Below are 14055 nucleotides of genomic sequence, written 5' to 3'. Positions count from 1 at the left end.
TTTTTTGGCTTATTCACCAAAGCCCTTGGGCCGAGTGGGTTGAGGGTAAATGGGCTATTCTTGGGATATTTTTTGTATGTTTGTTATGTGTTTTTTCAGTTTTTTCTGTCTGCATGTCTATGTGTACATTATTGTGTATTTGGTTTTTTTCTGCCATACAAGTTATTTATTTCGATCTACTTTGCTTTGTTATGGTTTGTCAGTGATGGTATACTTTTAAACATTTTGTGTAAAATGGATGTGTTAAAGGACTGAAAATGATTCATTTGAATATCAGAAGCCTTCTACCAAAAATGTATTCATTTAAAGTATGGGTTGAACAAAACAAACCTAATGTTATTACTTTATCAGAAACTTGGCTCACTAACAGAATATCTAATATTGAAATTAAGCATAGATATTCGGCAGACTGTCTGGGGAAAACCTGGTCTGATTAGGAGTGACTGCATTCATCCCACTTTGGATGGAGCGGATATCATATCTAGAAACCTGAACCAGTTTATTAGTGGACCTAATCCATGACAACCCAGAGTTCAGACCAGGAAGCAGAGTTGCAGTCTTTCAAGCTTCTCTGCTCTTACATTAGAGCAGTTACCCACCCAAAACCCTATAGAGACTGTGTCTGCCCCACCGCCACTTCAATTATTTAAATTAAAAATCAACAGAAGAGGAGTTATACAAAATAACCTAATAAAAGTTAAGGCAACCAATGCAACAGTGCAACAAAACAGGAAAATTAAATGTGGACTCTAAATATCAGATCTCTGTCATCTAAGGCTGTACTAGTAAATTATTTAATATCAGATAATCATATTGATTTATTTTGTCTAACTGAAACCTGGCTGTGTCATGAAGAATATGTTAGCCTAAATAAATCAACTGCTCCAAGTCAATATCAATACTCATATTCCTCGAGGCACAGGCCGAGGAGGTGGAGTAGAAGCCACCTTTGACTCAAGCCTATTAATAAACTCTAAACCTAAATTAAATTATAACTCATTTGAAAGTCTTGTTCTTAGTCTTTCAAACCCGACCTGGAAAGCATTACAACCAATTCTATTTGTTATAGTGTACCGCGCACCAGGTCCGTATTCTGAATTCCTACTGGAATTTTCAGAGTTCTTATCAAGTTTAGTCCTCAGATAAAGTAATTATTGTAGGGGACTTTAATATTCATGTGGATGTTGATAATGATAGCCTTAGTACTGCATTTATTTAATTATTAGATTCAATTGGCTTCTGTCAGTGTGTACCGACTCCCTGTTTTAACCACACTCTCGACCTTGTTCTGGTATAGGGCATTGACATAGAAAATGTAGTTGTCTCTCCACAGAACCCTCTTTTATCGGACCATTAACTAATAACTTTTGAATTTTTACTACCACTGTACGCCAGTAGGTAAAAGTTTCTACACTAGATGTCTATCTGATAGTGCTGTAGCTAAATTTAAAGAAGCGATTCCATCAGCAGGACGAGTGCTCTACCTTGTGAGCCACAGCCGCCCCAAACCCTCAAACCCGCGAATTAAAGCAAACATCGTGTAAACTTGAGAGGATATGGCGTTCCGTCAATGTGGAAGAAGCGCGGTTAGTCTGGCGAGACAGTCTGAAAATATATAAGAAGGCACTCCGTAATGCTAGAGCAGCCTATTACTCAGCATTAATAGAGAAAAATAAGAACAACCACTCTGTAGCCAGGCTGACAGAGAGTCACAGCTCTGTTGAGCCGTGTATTCCTATAAACCTCAGTAGTAGTGACTTCATGAACTTCTTTAATAATAAGATTCTAACTATTAGAGAAAAAAATGTATAATCTACTGCCCTCAACCAGTACCGATCGATCCACAGCCGTAGAACCTGAAATATATTTAGATGGCTTTTCACCCATCGACCTTCAACAATTGACTTTAACTCTTTCTAAGTCTAAACCTTCCACCTGTCTCTTAGACCCGATTCCGACTAGGCTGCTTAAGGAAGTTTTACCTTTAATTAGCAATTCTTTATTAGAAATTATCAATCTGTCTTTACTAACGGGCCATGTACCACAGGCCTTCAAACTAGCTGTAATTAAACCTCTTCTTAAGAAACCTACTCTTGATCCAGAGGTGTTGGCTAATTATAGACCTATATCTAACCTTTCGTTCCTCTCTAAGATCCTTGAGAAAGCAGGATTTAGAGTGAATCTTAGCACAGAGACGGCACTGGTGAAAATGACCAATGACCTTCTAATAGCTTCAGACAAAGGACTTGTCTCTGTACTTGTATTGTTAGATCTTAGTGCTGCATTTGATACCATTGATCATCAAATCCTATTGCAGAGATTGGAGCATCTAATAGGCATTAAAGGAACCGCACTTAGCTGGTTTAAGTCGTATTTATCAGACCGATCTCAGTTTGTATATGTAAACAATCAAAGCTCGATGAAAACCAGGGTCAGTCACGGAGTTCCACAAAGGTCTGTTCTTGGACCTATTTTATTTACCTTATATATGCTTCCCTATATTATCAGAAAACACTCAGTAAACTTTCATTGTTATGCAGATGATACCCAGTTATATCTATCGATTAAGCCAGACGAAACTAACCAGTTCTCGAAACTTCAAGCATGTCTTACGGACATAAAAACCTGGATGACCTGTAACTTCTTAATGTTAAACTCAGAAAAAACAGAAGTTATCCTACTAGGCCCAGATCACCTTCGAAATCAATTATCTAACAATATAGTCTCTCTAGATAGCATTGCTCTAGCATCCAGCACTACCATTAAGAACCTCAGAGTTATCTTTGATCAGGATCTGTCTTTTAACTCTCAAGGACAGCCTTTTTTCATTTACATAACATTGCGAAAATCAGGCAAATCCTGTCTCAAAGCGATGCAGAAAACCTAGTTCATGCATTTGTTACCTCTAGACTAGATTACTGTAACTCCTTATTAGCAGGCTGCTCTAATAAGTCTCTTAAATCTTTACAGTTGATCCAGAATGCTGCAGCACGTGTTCTAACAAAAACTAAGAAAAGAGATCATATTACTCCAGTATTAGCTTCTCTGTACTGGCTCCCTGTTAAATCAAGAATAGAATTTAAAATTCTTCTACTTACCTACAAAGCTCTAACTGGCCAGGCACCGTTTTATCTTAAGGAATTTATAGTTCCATATTACCCAACTAGAGAGCTGTGCTCAATCAATGCAGGGTTACTTGTGGTTCCTAGAGTATATAAAAGTAGGATGGGAGCCAGAGCCTTCAGTTATCAGGCTCCTCTTCTGTGGAACCAGGTTCCAGTTTCAGTTCGGGGGGCAGACACACTCACCACTTTTAAGAGCAGGCTTAAGACCTTCCTTTTTGATAGCGCTTATAGTTAGGGCTGGTTCTGGCTCGCCTTGGTCCAGCCCCTAGATATGCTGCTATATGCCTAGACAGCCGGGGGACTACCTAGGATACACTGAGCTCCTCTCTCCTCTTCTCTCACTCCTTATTTATGTATTAATCTCCTATTTATGCACATTACTGATTTTGCTTCTTCCCCGGAGTCCTTGTGCTTTCTGGCCTCGCAGGTTCCCAGGAATCAGGGTCATATTTGGACTGTCATCGTGCCACCTGCTGAGGCCCTGCTGACACCCACTACTACTACCACTCTCTACCACTCTTTGTGCTTTCTCGCTTCGCAGGCTTCTATAAATCGTGGCTGTACCTGGACTGTGGTCGTGCATCCTGCTACGGCCCTGCTGACACCGACTGCTACCACCATTATTATTACTTGTCACATTACTATTACTATTACCTGTACCATTAAGCATTTTAGCTTTACTTCCACCCTGAAGCCCTTTTTGCTTTCTCGCTCTGCAGGTTTCCATGAATCGTTGTGGTACCTGGACCGTAGTCGTGCCTCCTGCTGTGAGCCGACTGACACCCACTGCTACTTCGATTATTATTAATCACATTACTAATAAGTAGTCTTATTATATGAATAATTTATGTCATATACATTGAATGTGTTGTATCTCTGCTATGCTGTTCATTCTGTACACATGACATCTATTGCATTCTGTCCATCCTGGGAGAAGGATCCCTCCTCTGTCGCTCTCCCATAGGTTTCTTCCTTTTTTCTCCCTGTTAAAGAGGTTTTTTAGGGGAGTTTTTCCTGTGCCGACGTGAGGGTTCCGGGACAGAGGATGTCGCATGTGTACAGATTGTAAAGCCCTCTGAGGCAAATTTGTAATTTGTGATTCTGGGCTATACAAAATAAACTGAATTTAATTGAATTGAAAAGATTGGGGTGTGTGTATTTGTGTAGATCTGTAGAATGTGGGGCGACATTCTGAGAGTATCTGGCACGTAAATGAGCATCTGCATGTACTCAATGAGTGGAGCAGATGCGCACATTGACAGAGTGGAGAAACAAGAGGAGAAAGAGTCATTCAAAATATGGAAGAAAAAAAATCTGAGATAAAAAAAAAAAGGGGAGAAGCGATGAGCGGTAATATTGCTTGAAATGGTGTCAGAAGAGCCATGGGGTTAATTTACGGCTTCGGAGGAGTCCGCCGTAGATGTAAAGTTTGTCCACCATCAGGTAAGATCGTTTCTTGTTTTTCCTGCTGTCCTTCAGGATCGGGTACAGGACTTGGCCTTTATCTTTTGTGGAAATTGGTTGTTCAGACCGAAATTAGTTAATTTTAGTTCCTTTTCTTTGCCTTTGATCAGTTCTTTCTATTGAAAATGTTCAAACTTGGCAACGATTGGTCGGGGTCCTCTGGTCGATGGTGTTACGATGCGGTATACTCGATGGAGAGTTATTTTGTTCACTGTGTCCGGTGGGAGTTTAAGATGAATTGTCATGAATTATTTTATCTTTGACTCTTGGCTTTCATGATTTTGTTTTCTCTGGTGACAGTTTCCATTTGTTCGGCTAGTGTTTTACAGATGACTGTAGTGAGTTGTTTACTTTTTTGATGGAAATGATGTGATTGTGGGCGAATTCCAGGCTAGACTGAAGGTCTTTTATTTCTTCACGGAGTGAAAGGAGGATGTCAATTTTATTTATGCTGGAAAGAGCGTGGCATGACCACACATTCTTATTGCAAGGTGTTCCTCTCGGCCCAGTCCCAGTGAGGCGAGAGGGGGTGACAATAGATGCCTCACCTCATGGTTGGGGGGCGGTTTGGCACATGAGGTCAGTAAAGGGGCTATGGAACCCGCAGTTGGAAGGACAACACATCAATGTCTTAGAACTTTGTACTGTCTACTTGGCGCTGAAGCACTTCTTGCCCTTTCTCAGGGACAAGCATTTGCTTATTTGGAAAGACAACACCTAGGCGGTGTTTCATATCAACCATCAATCAGGGAGGGACCAGGCCACTGAAGTCCCTAAGGGAAGCTCAGAGGCTGTGGGAATGGGCTCATCCCCAATTTACCTCCCTGATGGCATCTCCAAGGCAGAGCAAACTTTGTGGCAGATTGCCTCTCAGGCTGGAGGCTGCAGCCTTGAAAATGGAGGTTTCACCCTCAGTTGATTTGGGATTAATACGGTCAGGCCAAGGTGGACCTATTTTCCCCAAACCTTGGCAGAGACCAGTGCCCCACTTGGGATGGATGCTATCGCCAACGCATGGCGGAGTGGTCTTATCCATGTATTCCCCTATCACCCGTTGCATCACATTGAGCTGAACAAGCTTTAAACTGTGGAGAAGACAGTGGACTTCAGGAGGAGCCCTCCAACACTGCCCCCCCCTCACCATACTCAACAGCCCTGTGTCGGCTGTGGAGTCCTTCAAGTTTCTGGGATCCATAATATCTCAGGACCTCAAGTGGGCCTCCAACGTCGACACCCTTAGGAAAAAGGCCCAGCAGAGGTTGTACTTCCTGCACCAGCTCAGGAAGTACAACCTGCCTCAGGAACTGCTGACTCAGTTTTACTCCGCCATCATCCAGTCTGTTCTCTGCTGTTCCATCACTGTCTGGTTTGTATCGGCCACCAAACAGGACAGGAACAGACTACAACGGACTGTCAGGTCTGCAGAGAGACTCATTGGTGCCAGCCTGCCCTCCATACAGGACTTGTACTTGTCCAGAGTCAGGAAACGGGCAGTAAACATCTCTGCTGACCCATCACACCCTGGACACAACCAATTCCAACTCCTCCCCTCTGGTAGGCGCTACAGAGCACTGTACGCCAAAACTACCAGACAACAGAACAGCTTTTTCCTATGTCACTCTCATGAACAATTAATCATTCATCCTCTGTATGGTAAAAATCCATGTGCAATAACCCGGTAACTTTAAATTCAAATTGTTTACATATTTATTCAAGCAGCCTTGCACTCTGAATATTTGCACTTTTATCTCCAATTCATTGTTGTTGTTTTTTGTGTTTTTCATGTTCATATATATACTATATATATTTCTGTGTAAAAAATAGTTAACATTTATCCTTTTTTATTCTTTGTTTGTCTGTTTCTGTGTACCAGTGAGCGTGTGAAACCAAAGTCAAATATGCGTACACATACATGGCCAATAAAGATTCTGATTCTGATTCTGACATGGTCCTGCTAGTGGCCCCCAGGGGACCATTGAGGATATGGGTCTCCATGCTCCTCTGCCTGTTGTATGGGGATCCTTGGCAGCTTTCAATGGAGATGGACCTTCTGTCCCAGCTGTTATTTCAAACCTTGAGCAGGCCACTTTTTGAGCCTATGGCAGAGGCAACTATGAGAAATATGTAGAGGAAGATTGCTTTTCTTCTGGCAGTAACGACAGCCAAGCATGGGAGTGAGCTCCATGCTCTTTCTATTAGTCCTTTCTGCCTTCAGTGGAAGGCGGATTGGGTTGAAATTGTGGCCATATATTTCCTTCCTACTAAAGGTTTTGTCCCGCAGCCATGTTAACCAGGCCATTGAGCTGGAGGCATACCAATCCCCACTATTTAAATCTGAGGCAGAGGAAAAGGGAGGTGAATCTGCCCCCTCAAACGGCATCTGTCATTCTACCAAGGGTGTGGCCACATCCTGGGCTGCAGTGAGAGGGGTGACACTATCTGAGATCTGCAAGGCGTCCTCCTGGACAGTACCTTGCACCTTCTCAAGGTTTTATTGCCTTTATGTGGCTTCTGGATCCACGCTGGCATTGGCTATTCAACCTTTGGCATCAGAGTTTGACCAGTAAGGGTGTCTGTTTCCTTGTGACACTGTTGATATGAGCCATGCACTTTGTTTTGTGCCACTGGCAGTCAGGAAGGAATCAAAGTTACGAATGGTTCTGTGAATTCCTGGGTGACTGGTAGTGATGCCGGATAAGAGGCGTGGTGCAGGCTCCCAGGACGTACTTATAGCTGCGACAGCAGGTAGTCTACAGGTCACTCATACTACTTGGTTTACGTACATAAGATCTTGACCTGCGCAGAGCGTGAGGAGACAAATACACTTTGTGTACTGCCACTTGCAGTCATCCAGGAATTCAAAAAACCATAGTTACATTTGTAACTGACGTTTACACTGCCCTCTTGGACATTCTCAGACACTGACTACATGAAACCACAAGATTTATGCTGCACTTCACACATAGCACAAGGGGAAAATGAACACTTTGAGAATCAGTGGTACAGAGAAAGAAAAGGCGTGCAACCAATTGTGATCACACCAAAATCAGACTACAGGCCTTGCCAACCACAATATCCGCTCAAAAAAGAAAGCAGTCTATTACCCCCTGCTTGTGGGCCTCAAAAAAGGAGGTACACGCACACTAAAAGAACAGAATCAGTGGTGTATGAGAGGTGCATGTTGTGAGTGTGAAACAGAGGAAAACAAACAACAGGTTGGTGAAGGACAGACACACTGACCACTGGCCATGTATTCCCAGTCAGGGTTATGGCACCTCAGCTCCACCCAGCCAAGGAACTACAAAAAACACACAAGCACACAAACAGAGTAACAGGGCAGCAGGACCATGGGCGAAAGGCCTATGAGGTCAATACAGTCCACAGTCAAGGGAATTATACCAGTTTTTAACTCTTACCAGTTGTAATTATCCCCTGTAAAAACTCTTGAAAACAAATGGTTCTTTTAGCATTCTAGTCAATCCAGATAGCCAGTACTTCTTGTTCCAGGCAAATCATACACGTTCTCCAAATTATTTCAAGGTTTCTCGGAACCTCAAACCATTTACAATGAGGCGATCAGAAAAAATCTGTAATCTCTAAATGTAACACCAGGAAGTGCACTTTTGCAGTATTTCGACAATCTTCTAATTTGCAGTCAAACACGTGAACGAGACACTGTAAAACTGCCTAAACACCTTGCAGATAATGGCTAAAAAGTTAACTTGACAAAACTACAGTTTATGAGTGAAAAAGTCACGTTTCGGGGTTATGTGATCGCAGCAGAGTAGGTTTGGTTTCAACATTGGTGGGGACAAACATTAAGCAGGGGTCTGAAGGTCCCCTCCAGAAAAATTAGAGCCTGTAATTTCCTCTATTTTGTGAATCTCTCAAGAGCCACTTGATCATAACATTAAAACAGAAATACAGAGTAAAATGTGAGGTATTTGTGCTACGGACATCAGTCAGCTGTGAAGCAGCTGATGAAATTACCATCATCAATTGTAGAAATACTGGAGTTATCTTTGACCAGGATCTGTCTTTTAACTCTTATATAAAACAGATCTCAAGGACAGCCTTTTTTCATTTACGTAACATTGCGAAAATCAGGCAAATCCTGTCTCAAAGTGATGCAGAAAAACTAGTTCATGCATTTGTTACCTCTAGACTAGATTACTGTAACTCCTTATTATCAGGCTGCTCTAATAGGTCTCTTAGATCTTTACAGTTGATCCAGAATGCTGCAGCACGTGTTCTAACAAAAACTAAGAAAAGAGATCATATTACTCCAGTATTAGCTTCTCTGCACTGGCTCCCTGTTAAATCAAGAATAGAATTTAAAATTCTTTTACTTACCTACAAAGCTCTAACTGGTCAGGCACCGTCTTATCTTAAGGAACTTATAGTTCCATATTACCCAACTAGAGAGCTGCGCTCAATCAATGCAGGGTTACTTGTGGTTCCTAGAGTATATAAAAGTAGGATGGGAGCCAGAGCCTTCAGTTATCAGGCTCCACTTCTGTGGAACCAGGTTCCAGTTTCAGTCCGGGGGCAGACACACTCACCACTTTCAAGAGCAGGCTTAAGACCTTCCTTTTTGATAGCGCTTATAGTTAGGGCTGGTTCAGGTTTGCCTTGGTCCAGCCCCTAGATATGCTGCTATATGCCTAGACAGCCGGGGGACTACCTAGGATACGCTGAGCTCCTCTCTCCTCTTCTCTCCCTCCTTCTTTATGTATTAATCTCCTATTTATGCACATTACTGATTTTGCTTCTTCCCCGGAGTTCTTGTGCTTTCTCGCCTCGCAGGTTCCCAGGAATCGGGGTTATATTTGGACTGTCATCGTGCCACCTACTGAGGCCCTGCTGACACCCACTACTACTACCACTATCATTATTAGTCACATTACTATTATTATTGCCTGTACTATTACGCTTATTGACTTGCTTCTACCCTGGAGTCTTTGTGCTTTCTCGCTTCGCAGGCTTCTATAAATCGTGGCTGTACCTGGACCGTGGATGTGCATCCTGCTACGGCCCTGCTGACACCGACTGCTACCACCATTATTATTATTACTAGTCACATTACTATTACTATTACCTGTACCATTAAGCATTTTAGCTTTACTTCCACCCTGAAGCCCTTTTGCTTTCTCGTTCTGCAGGTTTCCATGAATCGTTGTGGTACCTGGACCGTAGTCGTGCCTCCTGCTGTGAGCCGACTGACACCCACTGCTACTTCGATTATTATTATTAGTCACATTACTATCCCTATTTTCATGGCTATAATTCTACTGTAATAATTGCTGCTGTTATTATAAGTAGTCTTATTATATGAATCATTTATGTCATATACATTGAATGTGTTGTATCTAAGAACTGTTATGCTGCTCATTCTGTACACATGACATCTATTGCATTCTGTCCATCCTGGGAGAAGGATCCCTCCTCTGTCGTTCTCCCATAGGTTTCTTCCTTTTTTCTCCCTGTTAAAGGGGTTTTTTAGGGGAGTTTTTCCTGTGCCGATGTGAGGGAAGGACAGAGGATGTCGCATGTGCACAGATTGTAAAGCCCTCTGAGGCAAATTTGTAATTTGTGATTCTGGGCTATACAAAATAAACTGAATTGAATTGAATTGAATTGAAATACAAGATGTCATCAAATAGCTTTAAAGAATGACACAACAGAGCTCCAATAGTTTAGATGATATAACACTGTACAAAGGACAATTTCAGTTTTCATATAGTTTTTTTGTGTAACATCGCTGCAGTGACGGTTGATGTGCTGTCAGCCGGACAGAGTGCAATGTGAGCCACACTCTTTGCCAACTCCAGTCACCTCAACACCACAGATAGATATCTTATTGATGGCGGTCAGTTTCAAGAGGTTTAGAGCCATTCAGATGAAGACAGCCAGTCGGGCTTTTTAGGAAATAAATATCTCTGTCATAGCTGGCTACTGCCATGATGATCACACCAGCTCAGAAGAATTCTGCTCCTCTCTCTTTCTCTCTGTGCGTGTGCGATAGAAGATAATGCCAACGTTATTTGAAAAATTTGCTCAAATATTAGTAGGAACAATGCGGCCCCCTCAAATATTTCATTCATACGGGTCAAATAGCAGTATCGAAACACATGACAGGACAACAGTATGAGGACACATTAGACCATGATGCAGTGTGAATGATGCATTGATAGTGACCTACTTACCAGAGTACAACGGATTGGAGGAATTGGCAGAAACTATGAATAGTAGTTATCTAAAAAAACGCTATGAATAACAAATGAATGAATAGGTAGATTACATCAACAGGGAGCCATCATGCGATGGAATTGCGCAGCTACGATGCCAAATCTGGCTGGGGTGAAAAGTGGGTTTGGCCAATGACCCTTTCACCACTTTACTCATCTGCTCCTGTTGGCCGTGCTCGGACTGAAGACATATTGTACAGACGTTTTAAATGTTTGGGTTTTTTTGCCATTAAGAGGAGAGAGAGCAGAGAGATATCCTGGAGAGGAAAGGGGATAGAAAGAGGGGATGACCTGCAGCAAGGGGCCCTGATTGGATTTGAACTCAGGCTGCTGAGGTAAGACTCAGCCTTGGTGCATGGAGTCTCTACTATGTGAGCCATCTGGCGAATGGCAACGAGCATTTAGCCAAAATATAAAATAATATAATACTTAAAAAAAGAAATTGATATTGGCCAGAAAGACGGAAATGTAATATTGAGGTCAGTGGACCAGAATTGGAGAGGACAGTGAACAGCGACTTAGCTGTAAAGCAAAAACTCCACTTCCAGTTATATGCAGTCATGGCAAGACGCAAGAATTGTTTGTGTTTTTGATGCTGGCCCCAGACATGAGAGCTTCCGTGGTCAGATATCTCACACAATGCAGATTACATTAAATCTGGAGTAGAGGGACGCCGAAATCTGAGATCCACTGACCCTGATATCTTTTAAAAGCCCATGGGTGGACATATCGTCACAACTTCCGAGTCAAAAGAAATACACTGGCACATCATGAAATAGAGGAGCAGTCATGCCAACTGAGCATGCTTGTGGTTTTTGATATATATATATTATATACTTTTGCTCTGGTTTATGCTTTTAGATGCTTGTTTAAGAAAGGAGATGCACTTATGACTTCTGGTGACTAGTAGTTGTCTTGAATACCTACGTTGAATACACTTCCTGTAAGTCGCTTTGGATAAAACCGTCTGCTAAATTACTGTAATATGTAATGTAATGATGAGGTCAGCAATGACTAGGGCACTTGCATAAGAAAGGCTGGCGGGATCCTGCTTACGGACTTTGCGCTGCGACCCTTAACTGGATAAGCGGTAACGGAAGATGGATGGATGGATGGATGGATGATATGAATAACTTCTGTGCATGTCATGAATGACCGTGCCTTTTGGCATTAAGTACTTCCCTTTGTTTGATTGAAAATGTTGGGGGCGACACGCTAATGTTGACGAGAGAAAAAGATGTATAACTTCTGTTTTGAAAAAACATGGGGACGACTAGACCTGTTGCTTATTTATCAGCTAAACTTGACCCTGTTGCAGCAGGCCTGCCAATATGTCTCAGAGCTGTTGAAGCTGCTGAGAGGGCTGTAATGGCCTTGAATTAAATCGTTAGTTATTCTAACCTACACTTTTGATTCCTCATGCTGTTGCTATGATTCTGCTTGAACAAAAGAAAACGCTTTTTTTATAATACTGTTTTCTTGAAATGCTAAAATCAATATGAAAAGGTGTTCTGTTCTTAACGCCGCAACTTTTCTCCCCACTCCAGATGATGGAGAAAAACACAACCATGTTGCAGCTATTACTTAAGTTGGTTCTCCCAGACCAGACTTGCAGAAAATACCGCTGCCAAATGCTGAGCTAGAGTTCCCATTCAAGCATGTAAACTGGCTTAAGACAAAGTTGATAACATCTACAAAGATAGCAGGTATGCATTTGGTGTAATTCTCTGTGGAAACACAGAAAGTTTTCATCGTCATCATGCAAATCCATTGCTCATCATACAGTTGTCTCTCAGTTGCTGAATGCTACCCTACTCCCAAAGCAAGTTCCTGTTTATAAATGTGAACTCACTCTAACAAATCTAACCCCATCTCTCAAGGAAATGCACAAGCATATGCAGCTGATAAGATAGAAGCCTAAACAGGAACTGAAACCACAGCCACTACTAACACTTCCTTGCCCACAGCTGATCTCACAGAGCTCCAACTGAGAGCTGAAGCAAATTAAAAGGCTCTCTGCAAGAAAGGCGGTTGTACTGTATCTGAAGGGGTTTATTCTTCAGCCTTTTATGTGTTCCTAAATGAATGCAAAGTAGTAACACGGACGAGACAATGATGGCAGAGATACAAAAGTATTGGTTCAGTAAAGGCTTCTGAAATTACTCTGAAAACTAAATACTTTTGCTTTGCCTTTGTCATTTGTATGATGGGGGATTACAATAACACAAGCAGAACACCCACAACTTGACAAACCATTGGATCGCCTATAAATGGATTTCATTGAGTTAACACCCATCAAAGGCAAAAAGTACTGTTTGGTAATCGTAGACATGTGGTCTAATGCTGTGTTCACACATAAGGTGAGGACAATTTTTTGCGCAATGCGATTACATCAAAAAAATTTGCAAAGACGCAAATGGACGTGAGTAGAAGTTAAATCGCAAATGAGGCAAATACACAAAATTTGCCTCTTTCGTGTATTCGTGAGAAATTTGCATGACGCTATGTCGCAAAAGCCTATCAGCGTTAGCATTTAAAGTTGGCACAACCGTTGGCTTTTACACTTAGTGTGCGTTTGTTGTAAGGAAATATGCCGAAAGGAATAGAAAGGACTCAGGGACACGTATTTGAAGGAAAAGGAAAAGAGAGACAGGGAAAAAGAGCCAGCCAAGAAATGGAAGTACTCTAAGGTCTTGTCTTTCCTTGATTTCTTTGTTAACCCGAGAGAGACTAGCAGTAACATGGGTCCAGGAAGACAGGGCCGCAGAGTACAACACAGATACAGGACCAGCCGAATACAAGGGTTCAGAGGCAGCAGCAGGGACATCCGAGATTAATAGGGGAGATTAGCTGACAAGTGAAGACACACAAACACAGCAAGGTTAACTCATACAGAAAATATTTATATGGCTGCATTTAGAAAATGCTTTATGTGCTATTATTGACATTGAAAGTAAGGATGACTAATTCTATTTCATATATTTTATTGTCAATATTTTAAGATGAACCGGATCAGTCATCAAAGGATGGTAAATGGTAAATGGACTGTACTTGTATAGCGCTTTTCTAGTCTTCCGACCACTCAAAGCACTTTTACATTACTAATCATTCACCCTTTCATACCCATTCATACACTGATGACAGGAGCTACCATGCAAGGTGCCACCTGAACATCAGGACCCTAGCTAACATTCATACACATACATACACCGCAGGAA

Source organism: Anoplopoma fimbria, chromosome 14 (genome assembly GCF_027596085.1).
Source record: "Anoplopoma fimbria isolate UVic2021 breed Golden Eagle Sablefish chromosome 14, Afim_UVic_2022, whole genome shotgun sequence".
Classification (NCBI taxonomy): Eukaryota; Metazoa; Chordata; class Actinopteri; order Perciformes; family Anoplopomatidae; genus Anoplopoma; species Anoplopoma fimbria.
Note: the sequence above shows the minus strand (reverse complement) of the source record.